Raw genomic sequence first — 12357 nt, forward strand, 5'->3', positions numbered from 1 at the left:
GATCAAACACCAAAGTAATGAGCTCTATCTGGTGAAGGGCGTATTCGTGTTGCTTAGAATGCATGAACACACACGCAGGCAAGAGGTAGGCATTTTTACCAACCCAAGCGACAGCACAGCAGTAGCTACCTTTAATGTAACACCCCACATAGCATAAATGCACAGTATTTGCTAAAAAATCCTGAAGCAGAGAATTGTGAATTTCAGCTTAGAAATTTCCCTGACTTGGATATCTCTTACCCACATACACTGCAAGAGGCCTTACAGCACATGACAGCAGAACGTTGCCACCGTCTTTCACAGAAACACAGATATTAACCACCTGTATCTGCACACTGACCCTCTGCTGTTCTCAATCCATCACTTCGGTACTCAGAAGGAAACTTTCCAGATTTTAAAGGAAACAAGCTTTCAAGGTAAACAACAGCAGAACAGCTTTGTATTGACTAACATGCTTTTCTCATCCTAGACAAAAACCCAAATTAGTACAGATTAGAGTCTTAGAAAGATTTTTTCTAAGGCTCCTCAGCTCAAAGCCAACATTTAAAGCCTAACTCTGAATTCTTCAGATACTGGCTTCTGCTGCTGCAACTTCAGAATAAATGTGGTTGTGCCCCTCCCATCTCGTGGCTTCCACCTCAGTGCATGAGAACAGCCCTTGAAATAAAACAAGTGATCAGGCTAAGTATTCCCAGAAGAAAAAAAAAAAAAATCTTTCCTTATTCCTGCCTGGAGAACACGGTCTTCTAAAGAAAGCTGCCAGCTCTGACCCGGCTCATGTAAGGCTTGCTAATTACAGTGAAAATCTGAAGAAAGCAAGAGCAGGAGGGAGGGAGAGCTAGACTCCAGCGCTCGGGTTCACGCAAATGACAGCTTGAGCAAACTTTTCCTGCCTCAGTGGTTGCTGCTATAAATAACACCCTCCAGGGCTTGGTGCTGCAGGAATCCAAATCCCAGTCCCCTCACTGAGACCCTCTGAAGTCCACACTACTCAGTATATACATGAACTTTAAGAGCAGCCTCCTTCCGCAGGTACACATACACCAACGTGCTTCTACACACAGCTCCTCTCTCATGCGTGGTCCCAGACCTGTTAGTAAAAGCACCTATCCATGTTAGGAGCAGTCCTGTTCTCACACACACGTGTATGCACGCCACTTTCCAAAAGCTTCCCTTGTATCTTCACCCAATCCTTTAGATTTTATGCATCTTCCCCCTCCCTTAGCAACCCACTCCTCAATCATTCTGTCATTCTCTTACTCAGTTTTCTCTTTCAGTCCCACATTTTCTGTGGCTTCCCTTGATTACATTGCTTTGCAGACCTCCATTTATTTCTCCACATTTTTATTGCTAAAATGCCCTGGAGTATCTTGAGACAAGCAGAGCTCCTCCTTCCAGCTGCTAACAGCTGTTCTCTAGCCCAAAAGGCTCGTTGTCCATTAGCAGCCCAGAGGAGATCACTGAGGAAGAGGGCAGCATGCTTGCAAGAAGTAAAATCACCAACTGATCAGTGCATGCAGCTCCAACTCCCTCCTGGCTTAGAAAATTAAGTCCCAAATTCAGACCCAGTGGAAATCAAATCCAGGCAGTTCCCCTGTGACTTGTCAGTTTGCTTTCCCTCTAGCCACTTTCTCCAGCTGGCGCTTCAGATAAAGATGCTGTAACCACATACGTGCAGCACTGCTGCAAGAGGCACAAGGAAGCAAAGAGCAGCACAGGTCCCATACCTCTACGTACCACCGATCGCTGGGAAAAGCGGCTCAAAACGCTTCCTCCTCTTCCTAGAAATTCTTGTCCGTCCAGTGCTTCCCTAATGACACAGCAAGATAAAACTGAAATCCTGGGCTGAATCTTGCCAAGCTGAAGTAGCTAGACTCTTCCTGAATCTCAGATTTGGACGCATGTGATAGAAGGCAGGAATCCTATTTTCATTTTGCTTATGTAAGCAAGGATGAATCAAGCCCAGGTTTCTCTGATCTTGTGTCATATTTAAGCCTTATATATATATATATCTTTCCATAACCCAGAGCTAAAAAGCCCTTCTCTTCAGACAGAGCCTCCATTAGCTACACTTCCAAACACCAGCACACACATCCCTCCTCCACAACGCCCACACGCAGCACCTTCTGCACACACATACAGCACAGAATCTGCACGTCTAGCTCGTCTACAAAATCCCCAGGCCCTTGGTGGCTGCGCCTTGCCCAGCGGTTACACAGCAAGCACCCCAGCCCACCCCTCACCAGGCAAGTATCCCTTCTTGCTGCTCCCCAGGGACAGCCAGTAGATGAGAATTCAGTTTCTAGGTCAGTAATTACTGAATTAGACAGTTCAGTTTTAGAAGACCTCCTACTTCAGTTCTGTAGTCTTCTAGTTTTCCAGATCAGAGTCCTGCAAATACCCTTACTCCTCCTTACACATATTTAGTCAAACTTTTTTCCTGTTCTGTCACAGGGCTCACAGATGACTTCTCCTTATTTTCTCTGTGGGTTCATCGCTATAGACCCTGGAGTTGGAACAGCTAATTACCATCTCATCCTCTGCTCCCCAAATGTCTGGCAAAATCAGTACTACAGGTAGCACAGCCACACATTCCCTTGTTCTGCCAGAGGACCATGCATCTCCTTCTCACAGCATGCCCAAGTTTTCACACTTCCTAAATTAGCACTCCCCAATTCTCTTCAGATTTCACCTTGATATGCTGACCACCTACACCTTTCTACTCTACCTTACAGCTCTTCCAAAATCCCGGCTGCAGCATACTTTCCAGATGACTTTCCTTGGGCCTCTAACAGGAACATCAAATAAGCAGTAAATAGCTTGTTATTTCATTACTCTGGCTCTAGAAGGTTACACAAAGGGGCTAGATGAAGGAGATTGTAGGGATTACTGTACAGTCCTTCATACAAATGCAGGCATGGCGTGGCGCTAATTGTATAAGATCTCGATGCAAGCAAAGTGTTGCTAGCCTGTCCCAAGGGTTGCCCTGCTATTTTCATGAAGATGGGTATTTTTGTCCCTGTTGCTACCATCCTCCTTGTTTCCATATACCGATCACTTTCTCTCATTAACAGCTGCTGAAAGAGGGTGGATTTTGATTAGATTTTAGGAAGAAATTCTTTCCCTGTGAGGGTGGCGAGACACTGGCACAGGCTGCCCAGAGCAGCTGTGGGTGCCCCATCCCTGGCAGTGCTCATGGCCAGGCTGGACGGGGCTGGGAGCAGCCTGGGCTGGTGGGGGGTGTCCCTGCCCCTGGCAGGGGGGTCAGACTAGATGATCCTTAAGGTCCCTCCCAACTTAAACCTTTCTGTGATGATTCTATAATGGCAGGAGCTAGAAGAGCTTATCACTACAGGGACAGCGTCACTACCGTTTTGGCCATCCAGCTCTGTAGCTAGAATGAGTTTCGCCAAAATGGACAGAAACGAGGTGAAAGGAGGTGAGGCAGAAGCAGACGTCCCATGTGACAAGAGGAAAGCTGCAGCAGTAGAAACACCCTGAAAAAGTATTCCTTGGCTTCAAGCAGCTGCGCAGACATAAACTAAAAAGCACAGATTGCAACTGCCTGTTTCTGTGGCTAAAAACTAGTTATACCGAAAGGAAATCAGTAACAGTTCTTCCCCAAGGCTAATAGAGTGCAGGGAACATGAACTAGCCACACACAGGACTCCACCAACTCATGTTGTGGACTACTAGGACTGTGGTGGGGGGTACAGAAGAGCTGCAGGAGACCATTCAGAATGTAAATCAAAACCATGGTTACTCAAATAGAGAGGACAGCCATGAACATAAGATTAAAGGGATCAGGGATCACAAAAGAGGGATCAGGAAAGGAGCTAGGTACTTCTCGCTGCCAAAGACAAGTAGACAAAATTTAGGTACAAACTCCATGTAAATGACATCAGTTTGGTGCCAGTGAACTGCAAAGGAGAAAGAGACAAGACCAGCCATCTTACCTGCAAGCAACACATGAAGAGATCTGCCAGGCAAAGCAGTCCAGCCACACAGCTCTCCTGGCACCCAGCTACAGATCCTCTGGAAAAAAAATCACGCATCCTATTTTCAAAATTGGCTCAGTTGTGCTATTCTCTTTTGAAACGAGGGTGCACTGGCATAGCACACTCCTAGAACTATCCCCAAAATCCACTGCCTGTCTGAATTGAACAAGAAAAAGTGTCACCTTTCCTGGAGAAAGTCAGCAGGGTCATCCTCAGAGCTGTATATATAGCCTTGTTATCTGCTCCCAGGTACAGATACAAGAGCTGTGAGGATGAATGCTCTAGGACCTGGCTGCTGTATGTCCTGGACAAAAGCCAGGTGGTCCCAGTCCAAATCTCTCTCTATTGAACTAACTTCTGATGGAAAATTAAGACATCAATAACTTAGCAGTTTTTGTAAAACAAAGGAAAGCCATTTCACTTTTCCATCAATGAGACAGATAAAGAACAGAAGCTGACCCCAAATCTCGTCCAGAGATCTTGCTAAGAGGCAGGCTCATGCTCAGAAAATGGAAAGGATCACTACTCCAAGAGCTGTTTGGAAAAGGATGCATTTTTAAACTGACTTCTGTAAGAGAAGCCACCTTTCCTCTTGTCTGGCAGATAAGAATTTCAAATGCTAAATGAGCCTTCACACTTGAATTTATAATCCAAACAGGATTATAAAAAAAAAAAAAAAAGCTGTTTATTCAGATACACTCCAGGACAAGTGATTGGCTCTGAGCCGAAACAGTTTTAGGCTATTAGAAGAGAAAGCACTTTTTCCTCTTATGCTGTAGGGTAATGCATCATTATCCCTGTAATTAAATTGAGTGCCTTTGTGGCAACGTCTTCTGCAGGATTTGTCTAGGTGTGGACTTTGTTCCCTTTCCTTTAATTATTATTACAGTTAACCATGAAGTATCCATTCATTTCAAACTTTCCAGTCAGGCTTCAGAACTAAATGCCTGAAACAGTCCTTGGTAAGAATGTCATAATAATCTTGGAAGAGATCACAAACACAACATCTGGGGTTTGGTAACTAATTTACTGTTGTTGCAAGTGAACTTTCAAAGCCTGCAAAACCACCTTTATTTCAACTTTTTAATTTGTAGTACTTGATTCAGATCCTCATACTTGATTAGAGCTAAAGGCCTCAAAGCGATATTATATTGCTATTAACTCAGCTGATTAAGGCATAATCAAGCACCTAAGCATCAGGCATAAGCCTAGTCCAGATCTGAGCTCTTCTGCATCATAATCCTGTGCTACTTCCTGCCCCCCTCAATTTCTTCAGTCACTTAAATTCTGAACACAGGCACAAACATTCAAGTTGAGATTTCCTACAGTTCTTTTATGGGCAACACAGGAAAATGTTCCCAATCCTTTTCAAAAGGAATTATAGGAATTATGTCTGCATTCTCACAGAAGTGTTTTGCTCAACTTAAACTCCTCAAGGACCTCGCAAGACCACCAAGCACTGCCCACAGGACCGGCAAATTTATCTTCAAATCAGTCTGAGATCTTCTGCAAGCACAACAGTTTGCAAGGACAAAAGCTACAGAAAAGCCTTGTCACATGGCTCCAGCTCTTTTCCAAAATATGACTGCAGTCACAGTCTCTTTGAGAAGGGGATCTCCCAAGTACTCAGTAACAAATTAGGTAACAACTGAATTTAGAGGCCAGGTAGCTTCTCATACCTTCACAGCAATCTTACTGACAGTCTTTCCCACACCCCACAGGCACACCTTCCCCAGTGAGAAAAAGTAAGTTTATGCTTTAACATCTGACGTTCAAATCTTTGTGACCTCAAGAATCCGCACTCGGCCAAGCGCTCACCTTGCTCCGGCCTGTCCCCCACACAGCCATCCATCACGCAGTATTCTGCATTATTTACTTGAAACTTGTACCACTGGGGGTACACGTCAAGAGGTGCATTATAAAAGGCTGCCTGATGAAAATATTGCAGTATTTTCACTATACAGGGAATTTATTATTAGAACCAGTTAGTGATTAGGTTACCATTGGAAGCAAGATAATGAAGAATTCTTATTTATACATTAGTGTTGCTATTATCCACACAAACAACTGACTTTTTGCATACCTTAGGATGCACAGTATCCAAACCATCATGTGGCAGAAAGCTGCACAGATAATTTATGATTTTATTTTCATTGCAAAGAGGAAAACAGCAGAGCAGACAGACCCAGAAAACAGTCTGCTACAGCATCCAGTTCTGAGCAATGACTTGCTCAACATGCTGAATTCAAGCACTCTTTAAACTGGGGAAAAAAAAAAAAAATCATATCTGCAGGCTTCTTCCTTCCTCTACTGTACTCCTCTGTCACAGCTAGGATCAGTGTCCAGTAGAAGCGCATGCATTAGCACACAGTATCCTACTTCAGCTGAAGGAATGATACCAATAGGCCAAAATGATCACTCTGGAGTAAGAATACTGCTAGAATGACACTATGAATAATTCACCACTAGTTCAAATGATCTCTCCTTGCACACTGAAATTTTAAAGGTGTTCCAGCTGTCAGACTAGGGTTACCCTAGAAAAAGAAAAAAGTATACAAAGGACACAAGAACGACCCCACTCCCTTTCCACAAGTAGTTTTTAAATTGCAGCCTACACATGTCTTCTTCCTTTCCTCCTCCTTTTCCTATGCTTTACCCTAATAAGCCAGGGAGGAGACATCAGCATCCATCAGCAAAATGGAAAAATTATGTATTTCCAGTGACAGGCTGGACATGAAGAAGCAGGGAAGGGGCAGAGACACAACCTGGTCCCTGAAATGCATTAGGTCATGGGACAAAAAGCTCAGCTACGCAGACGCACAATGGCAAGTGGAGGAACTCAAGTAACACCCTCACACTGCTCCTCCCACCCCCACAGGAGCCACCAGCCCACCAAAGGCTCATCTCCAGAAGCAGAGGCACTACAGTAGGCTCAGGAACCCCACTAACTTAGACAGAGAAGCAAAGCCTCTGCCCTGGCTCCTCTCCAGGCCATCACAGAAGAGCATATATATATATGTACATTCATGTACGTGTTGTTTATCTATGTGTGGGCCACTAGGACTTACATGCTTAGCCTCACTTTTAGCTGTATCCGGGCCACAGCCTCAAGCGGTCTCACCTCCATTTGGCTACCAGATCTGGCAACCCCTAACAAGATTTGTAACAACTTACTTTCTAACCCAGTCAGTTGGAAAATGATTTAGAAAACAAAAATGTTACCAGGATGGAAGTCAAAGAACCCAGAAGTTAAAAAAAAAATTTAAAAAAAATCAAATAGAAGACTAGGAGGGAACATGTTACAGACACTGAATGAGTACAGCAAAAGCCTGCCACTTTAACACCCCTCTGTCAGCTGACAGCAACCAGGCATTATGTTCCTGCTCCAGGCTGCCAACAAGGGCTGCAGAGTGTGACCTTTGTGCTATCCATCTCTGGAGAACACCAGAGCCACGCACCAGCAGCACACAACTAATACTCAGGTTTTCTTCAAGCGCCTACAGCTTTTTAACACACCAGTTTTAGGAAAGCCTGAGATACAATTTTGTGATTTTTTGCAGTCAAGAACAGAAGCTCAAAACCCCTCACATTTCTAGGGTGGGCTCTCCCCCTGCCACAAGGAGGCTGAAATCACCTTCTCTAACTAGTTCCAAGTCTTCTGTGAGCACCTTCAGTATAGAGGCTACAGAGGCGGCTAAAAGGCGGCAAAGCCATTGTTTAACTGAAGGACTTAAAACTTTTCTGCACACCTAAGTGACCTCAATTCAAATTTCATTCTACAATGTTTCTAATAGAAAAATCTAAGTACTATGAAGAAACAGTATTACTCCCACTAAGCGCAGTGCAGTAAAGTTTAAGTACCAAGCAGGTATCATTTAATGGCCAGTTACTGACTAATTGAAAACCTATAGTTTTGAGGGCAGTGAAGACTTGACAGTTATCCCCCTTTAGTAAGAACGTTAAAGGGGACTTTTTTTCTAAGAGGTAAGTGCAAAACGATGGGTTTTACTCACCTGACAAGGTCCACTTGAAGACCAACATCCCTTCTTTCCCTGAGCCTTTAGCTACTGCAGCAAACCGCCAAAACCACCAGATTTCTTCTCTTAAAAAAAAAAAAAGCTGTTGCTGGTAACCAGGAAGTGCACCCATCCCAGAGCCAGCCAGGCACCACCCCTAGGCAGGTACGTGCTTTCCAGTGAATTTAGCTGGAAATGAGACGCTTACTGTTAGAAACTTAATCCTCTTCATTAATCAAGCTCCTTTCTTTTTGTCACTTCCTTTTCAATTTTCAGAGCAACCTGACTTTGGGACTGCAGTTCTTCTTGGGTCACATCATGCAGCTGTTTTCTTTGCTAGACCATGAATCTTACAACCACCCAACCTTTCTGAACAGGCAGAACCTACGTACAGCACGTTGGCTACCACCCCGGGAAGAGAGGCATGCTCAACGGGACTGGGCAGTCCTGCATTCACCAGGAACTGCTTTAACAACAGGATGCAGTTCAGCACAGTGGGAACAAACCCAAGATGTTCAGGGTAAAGACATCTATCTACTTTAAATGGGGTGGTAAAAGTGGATTCAAAAATAGTTTAGCCTGGAGCATTCATTCAGACTGGGTTACTAACCCTGCTCCACAAGTACAACTGCTGTGTGGAACAGAGTTGTATTTGCATTCTCATGCCACAGACGCGTGCGGTCTTTTTGCTGCCCCTCTCCATACAAAAAGAGCGCTGAACTGCTGAGTCTGTAAAATAGCACCAGGGTGGATTCATACATCTCATTGTCCAACTTGTAATTAACTCTGTGGCCATGCAGCAGTGAAGCAGCCTTGAAGGCACTGCACAAAATCCTGTCTCCTCCTCAGCAGCAAAAAACTTGCTGTTAGACGCCCGTTGGGGAGAGAATGAATATTAGTTTCCCACTGAAATCAGAAATTAAATGCTTCTCCCACCTTTCTTGCAAAATCCCCTTATAGTTGAGAATTCAAGCCCCTGCATCTCCTATCTGTTCCCATAGGAACATAAGAGACAACCACTTCCAACCTCATCTCCCTTTCCAATAACAGAAATACCTAATGAAGCCTTGGTAGCCTTGCTCCTCTGCAGCAGGAACACTATGCATATTTGAATAAAAGAGAGAAAACACTTCTCTCTTCTGCTCCTGCTCCCTATGAAAAGGAGTAGCAGTCACACAGTCCTAAAGGCCACCAAGTCTTGGATCATCATTATCTTTCTCCCTTTTCCTCTCTCTTAATTGGCTTCCATCACTTTTTGCTGTCAAAAAACCTAGAGTTTAAACAAAAACTCCATTATGAAATGCAAACTCCTGGAAAACTCCTGTACAGAGACAGCAGTCAGGTGCAAAGCAGTTGAGCAGACACCAGCATATTCATCTAAAGAACAGGGAAACAAAAGGGATGCATTTTTTGGAAACAGGATCTCCTGCTTTTCCAGGCTTGGGCAACCAGGAGTTCCAGCCTCCCACCCTCTGGCACTGCACCTTCTCTGCAGTGAGAGGCTTGCACCTTCAGATGCAAAGGCAGAAAACTGATCTGCAGTTCATACTGCCAACACAAAAGCTGCAAGCCCAGACATACTGGAATGATGAAAGTAGTCCAGAACAGGAAGAGAAAAGGGGCTTCACCCACACTCCCCACCCAAAAAGACTTCCTCAAATATTAATGTTAGATGAAGTACGTTACAGAAACTGTGCCTGCTGAAAGAACTGAAAGTCCAACTTACTCTTTCTTCAGAAGTTTTAGCCCTTGCGGTGTAGACTAGAGGCTCAAGAGCTGTATTTTCACATGCTAGTCAAGAGGGAGTGTTTTGGCCTAACACCAGGTAACTTACAGTTGAACGGTTTGCAAAACAAATCTATGTTAACATTGTGATATTCATGTCATAAATCAGGTAATTTAAAGTGAAAAGGTTCCCAACTGCTTTAACCACACCCTTTCACGCTTTTGCACTCAAAAGGATTTCATTTCACAGCCACAGTATACAAAGCAGTGACACAAAAAAGCAAAAGACCCGCAGCTACAGCAACAGAACCCAATGCCACTTCTTCCTTTTCAGTTTAGCCATGTTATTTGCCAAAAAGCATGCCTCATCTAGTGCTGCAGCCACACGAATGAAAGACCTTATTCCTTATGAACACATTTAAGTGGGAGACAAGACTAGAGCTTCCGTCTCTTCCTGTCCTCTGTTCACTTGAAAGCAGTATAATGGATGGGCTTTTACGTCTTTCTTTTTTGTTTATAACAAATTAAGAGAGCTAACCAGAAAAGAAAGATGAGCAGAGCAGCTGGAAAACCATACACACAACAGAAGTTGGGGACATAAAGGACATTAACTTGTCCATTACGATGTTTTAAGAGAATAATTAGCTCAGGCAGATCAGAGAAGGACAGCCCAGGATACTCGGTGTTGGAGAGACTTCTGTGTTCCCTTGAGCAATTCAGTCCTCAGCCTTGCCAGACAACTTACCTTGGAGGTACATCCAGTAGTAAACCTCACATAACTTCAAAAAATAATCTAACACTTCATATGAGCATGCATACTCATTTCAGAGAACAAACAGTGAATTTCCTTCCACTGTCTTGAATCAAGAAATATTTTTGAGCTTAAAGTCATTAAAAGCAGCCTCAGAACGGATCTGCTGCTCCACCTCCCCAGCTTCTACAGCGTAACCCTCAAAACGCAGAACGGCAGCAAGTCCTTTTCAGGCTTTCAATTCACATTGTGCCAGAAGTTCAAGTCCTGTAACAGCTCATTTCCTTTTCTTGTCCCGATGCTGGATACTTCCTTCATCGATTTATTTCTCTGCTAACGCCTACTACCTTGAAACATCCATCTAACCTCCCCAGCCACCCCCAGCTCCTCCATCAGCAGGCCCAAACACACAGGAGGAGAACAAGGATATGACAATCTGTTGGAACAAAGGACAGCACACAGCAGCGGGCTAAATTCCTCTGCTCTTTACCATTCCCAGTAGAAGGAAAAAAAAAAAAAAAAGAAAGAAAGAAAGAAAATCACTATTTCTGTAGTGATATCATCCCCTTGAAGACCTGGTCAAAGTAATTCATCACAAAATAAGCATTGTATGTCCCAAAGAATAAAGGTTAGATGCAATATACCTTAAAGTTCCTAACTAGAGGCTTACAAGCCATTCCAGGGAAGGAAAACCTAAGGAGCCAGTAAAACCTGGGACAGAAAACGGGTTCCTTACACTATGAAGGGCAAGGGTAGAGTTGTCGGTTTCCCCAGTGCGTATCAACCACTTGGAAGCACATGGCCTGCACATAGACAAATACACGGCCTGCAGACTTGCACACTAGTTGGAGAAACTGCCAAGTATGCATGTTCACACTGCTTCTTCCCAAATCACCTGAAAAGCCACTGTGAGGTAGATAGCAGGTTTCTGCCCACCCCTCCCTGCACAAGCTTCCACACATGCACCCCTTCACTGGGGCAAATTAAACACACCTGACACTCCTGAGCTTGCATGCAAACTCATACACTGCATACTCCAAATTCACAAACTCTGTAAATATTACCAGCAAGCTCCCATGAGGCACTTCAGATGCATGCACCACACTTACTCAGCCATCCGTTCACAGAACAAGCATTTTCTGCAGCATCCTACGTGGTTCCCACCTCCAAACCCGCCTGTACTAATTCCTCCGCCCTCATCCAAGAGAAAGGCAGACCAAGGCCTCAGAGAATCGATAAATTCTTTCCCATCAGCAGAGCACTGCGGTCCCATAAAGCAAGACAAACTAATAGTTATATGCAATCAAAGTTTTTTACCTCAGATTCTTCCAGGCCAGTAACACTTAGAAGAACAGAGGACGACAGTGCATTTGTTGATGTCCTCATTTCCTATTGAGTTAAATTCAATTATGGCCCCTGAAGTGTTCAAAAGAGTTTGCTCTCAGATCTGGAAGAAAGAGTGCTCCTTTTTTGCTTTAAAAAAAATATTAAAGAAATCAATGAGGATAAAAGACTGTTTTCCAAAAGCAAGATATTGAACCAGGAATAACCATGAAATGGAGAGGAAAGAAGTCCAGGGCTTCCTACAGAATGAAGTTTTAACACAACAATTAATGCAAAGGCATCTTGTCCGGCACTCCTTTCACGCCACTGAAGTTCAAGGAAAGCTCTGCTCTTTCCAGTTTTAGAACATGCACGTAACATCTCAGGAAAGGCATCTCTCACTTCCTATATGCTTCATTATTCATGTGCCAAATAGCTTTATCCCCATATTAACCTCGGAAGGAAGACTTGAAAAGAAAGAGCAGCCTCTTTCTCTGCTAGAAAAATAAATGAAAATCACAAAGATGAGGGGAAGAGCAATCCC

General features: G+C 43.9%; 2 protein-coding genes across 9 annotated transcripts in view; one reads left to right on the forward strand and one right to left on the reverse strand.

The window, feature by feature from the left end:
- Nucleotides 1-12357, forward strand: part of SYT7 (synaptotagmin 7) — a 271753-nt gene that overhangs the window by 193255 nt on the left and 66141 nt on the right. The gene's annotated exons all lie outside the window — the stretch shown is intronic.
- Nucleotides 1-12357, reverse strand: part of DAGLA (diacylglycerol lipase alpha) — a 64864-nt gene that overhangs the window by 45078 nt on the left and 7429 nt on the right. Inside the window, exon 2 of one of the 8 annotated variants that reach the window (XM_056353463.1) lies at nucleotides 3957-4035. The exons of 6 other annotated variants lie outside the window; for them this stretch is intronic. The gene's annotated coding sequence lies outside the window, so the exon portion shown is untranslated. Of the gene's footprint in view, nucleotides 1-3956; nucleotides 4080-12357 lie in introns of those variants that run through there. One more of the 8 variants, XM_056353465.1, reaches the window with a different exon arrangement.

Source organism: Falco biarmicus, chromosome 10 (genome assembly GCF_023638135.1).
Source record: "Falco biarmicus isolate bFalBia1 chromosome 10, bFalBia1.pri, whole genome shotgun sequence".
In the NCBI taxonomy this organism is placed as follows: domain Eukaryota; kingdom Metazoa; phylum Chordata; class Aves; order Falconiformes; family Falconidae; genus Falco; species Falco biarmicus.